The sequence below is a fragment of the Ovis aries genome, chromosome 2 (assembly GCF_016772045.2).
Source record: "Ovis aries strain OAR_USU_Benz2616 breed Rambouillet chromosome 2, ARS-UI_Ramb_v3.0, whole genome shotgun sequence".
NCBI lineage: Eukaryota > Metazoa > Chordata > Mammalia > Artiodactyla > Bovidae > Ovis > Ovis aries.
In genome coordinates, this window is record NC_056055.1 from 38334184 (window position 1) to 38337976 (window position 3793).

Here is a 3793-nt window from a genome sequence, read left to right on the forward strand (position 1 = left end):
TCCATAGTTCATCAGGCACTTTCTATCAGATCTAGTCCCTTAAATCTATTTCTCACCTCCACTGTATAATCATAAGGGATTTGATTTAGGTCATACCTGAGTGGTCTAGTGGTTTTCTCCACTTTCTTCAATTTCAGTCTGAATTTGGCAATAAGCAGTTCATGATCTGAGCCTCAGTCAGCCACTCCCAGTCTTGTTTTTGCTGACTGTGTAGAGCTTCTCCATCTTTGGACGAAGCCAAGTGGCCCTGGCTCTTTCCCGGTTTGAAAGCAAGAACGTTTCAAGGAGGTAAAAACTCTACAAACATTTGCAAAGTTTATTATTAGAGACACAGCATAATATGTAGGAGAGCACACAGAGAAACAGTTTGTTTATTTAAAGCAGAAGTGAGACAGAAATATACACCCAGGAAGGAACACAGGTGTCCTGAATGAGGAACATATTAAGGAGGTGATTTAAATCAGCAGTCCCCAACATTTTTTGGCAGTAGGGACCAGTTTTGTGGAAGACAGTTTTTCCTCAGATCCGGCGGTGGCAGAGGGGATGATTTCAGGATAATTCAAGTGCATTACATTTATTGGACACTTTATTTCTATTATTATTACATCCCCTCTATCTCAAATTGAAACAGAGCAGGACAATATGGTCCTTGTCCTACCAAGTCCTCTGCCTGCATTTTGTCTGGAAAACTTTAGTCAAAGAATAAGTTTAATCAGAGACGTGAGAATGTGTGAAAACAAAGGAAAATAGTCAAAGGAGACCAAATAATGATAACGAGTCATTAAACATAGTCAAGGACCTTTCGTTCTTTCTCAAGGGCTGCAGATAATATTCTGAGCCATGTCCTATGAGCTGTCTTATAGATACTAAAACAGCAGGTGGAGAAGTTACTTGCTTGATGGCCAGACTGTAGCCATGACATAAGCTGCCACAGTTCCGTGAACTGACCACAGAGAAATGGTAACAAATAGACCCTGAAGCTGAAGATTCAGTTCAGTTCAGTTCAGACGCTCAGTCGTGTCCGACTCTTTGCGGCCCCATGAATCGCAGCAGGCCAGGCCTCCCTGTCCATCACCAACTCCCGGAGTTCACTCAAACTCATGTCCATCGAGTCGTGTACCTAAAACAACCAAGAGGATGCTGGTGAGACCACCGACAACCAATCTGAAGGTGGCTCTTAGAGCTGACTGTGCTGTTTCTGCATGTCCACAAAAGCTGTTCCTGCCACTCTGTCCACAAAAGCTGTCATGGCCTGCTTGTCATGAGGGGTTGGGGGAGTTGGCCTTGAAACAGGTGTCCACTCTCCCCCACCAGTTGCTGGCATCTGAAAAACAGCAAACTTTCCTTTCCACCAACCTGGCCTGTTCATTGGCTTTTGAGAGGCAAGCAGCTGGGCCCACCACATACCTTTCAGTAACAAGATCACTAGGCATTAGATCCCAGACGTGAACTCCTGATTTAAATCTCTTGTATGGGACAGTCCTTCCTGGTTTTTGTTTACCTTTGGCCAATTATCTCGTTGTTTTTTTTTTCCCTAGGGCCCTCCCAAACATCTATATGCAACTTTTTGTTAAGATGGATCCCACACAGAGGACTATGGGTGCATGTCCACACTTATTGTGGGCTGGCACCCCCTCCCTTTTTGACCCCCAAGGAGCCTTCCTGTGTATGTGTGGGCAGGGGAGTTTTCCTGACTCCAGGAGCAGTCATCTTATTCCTTCACTTCAGCAGAGCTCAATTCTGCCTCTAGATTTGTCCTTGGAGTGTCTGGGTGATCCTCCACTTGATGAACACCAGCTGTCCAGCCCAGGGGCCCATCTATCTCCCACTTCAGATTCACTGGGGAGCTGAGACAGAGCTTCTCCAGTCTAATCCTGGGCGTGCATGCTGAGCAGTGGTGGCCTTGTTAACATTGTGCTGGCATGATTTGCCGTCACTACATTGCTCTTGGCTGTGTGGTTTCCACACCTGCTTCTCTCATCCTCCCTGAGAGTCTGTGAGCTATCAATATCCTGTAATAAGCCCCTTTTTTCTTATAAGACTAAGAGAAATGTCTATGGTAGCAAATAAGAATCCCATAAGTCATAGCTAGGAAATCCCAGGTGACGCTAGTGCCAATGCAAGAGACATAAAAGGTATGGGTTTGATCCCTGGGTCTAGAAGATCCCCTGGAGGAGGAAATGGCAACCCACTGCAGTATTCTTGCCTGGGAAATCCCACAGACAGAGGAGCCTGGTGGGCTACAGTCCATGAGGTCTCACAGAATCGGACACAACTAAAGCTACTTAGCACAGACTCCAGATGTAGCCACCTTATGAATCTTGGAAGTGCCACCTTGACCATAGCATCTAAAATTGCCAAGTGCTCACTTTCCCAGCTCCCTGCCTTGAGGCGGGGGTGAAGGTCAGTGAGCTTAGCCCAGCAAATCAGAGGCACCCAGCCCAGACTATACAACAGGGGCTGGTGAGGAGAACAGGCAGAGAGGAAAAGGGTTTTGGTTGGCAGTGTCAGGGCAGCAGCAGCATCTGGGGTCCACAGCTGTCAGAGGTGATGCAGGTGCCATGGCCCTCTGCCTTAAGCAGTAGCAGTTACAGTGTTCTTTGCGGGTTTCCTATCATTTTTTCCTTTCTTTTAAAAATATTTTTGTTTTTTGATGTGGACCATTTTTAAACTTTTTATTGAATTTGTTATTCTGTTATATATATATATATATATATATATATTTTTTTTTTTCCAGGAAGCATGTGGGATCTTAGCTCCCGAACTAGGGATCCAACCCGCACACTCTACATTGGGAGGTAAAGTCTTAACCACTGGACAACTAGAGAAGTCCCCCCTTCCCATCGTTTTTCCGGTTTCTAAGGTAAAAGTCAGTCCTTGGGACTCTTCTCTTCTTCATCTACATTCATCCTGTTGGTTATCTCAACTGATCTCCTCCTCCCTAAACTCTCTCTTCTGTCATCTTCCTCATATGTGACTGCCTGGCCACAGACAGCTCTGTGTGAAGGCCACACAGGCCTCTGGTTTTCATGTTCAAAAAGCTGCAGAGAAGTGATTTCCATGCTGAGACTACAAGCTGCACCCCAGCCCTGTCTGTGCTGGGAATTGCAGGGAACCTGTCTCTCTTCCACCTGCAGTGTCTCCCCAGAATTCTCTCCTGAGAATGCTTAGCATCATGCACCCTTCAAAGGAGAAATGCTTGAAGAAACATGTGTCAGAGCTACATTTAAAAATGAGAGGCTGAACCTAGATAACTGATCAGAGGAGTAAACTTGAAGCTCAGGTTTAGATCCTGTGATTTGCCTAATTATTGTGTCAATTTAATTTATAGCATCTATAGCAGGGGCGTGGGCAAGATCCCAGGACAAATGCCAGGAAGCCTCCCTTGTCAGGGAAATGTATTTTTCTTCCTCTATCAGATGAGCTCGTTTCTGCCTTAGCAAAAATTCTTGCAACAAACCCACCTAAGGATTTTTATTCTTTAATCTTAAAATTTTTTTGTTGAAGTATAATTGACCTACAACACCCTGTTAATTCCATCCGTACAACACAGTGATTCGCTATTTCTATGCACTACAAAAGGGATCACCACAGTCGAGCTACCATCTGTCATTCTACCAAATTATCACAGTACTATTGACTCTATTCCCCACTGTATATTTCATTTGCCTGACTCACTTATTTTGTAACTGGGAGTTATACCTCTTAGTGTCCTTTACCTATTTCACTCATTCCCCCGACTCCCTTCCCCTCTTCATCTGAAAGATTTATCCTGGGCAAGCCATCTTTCTTC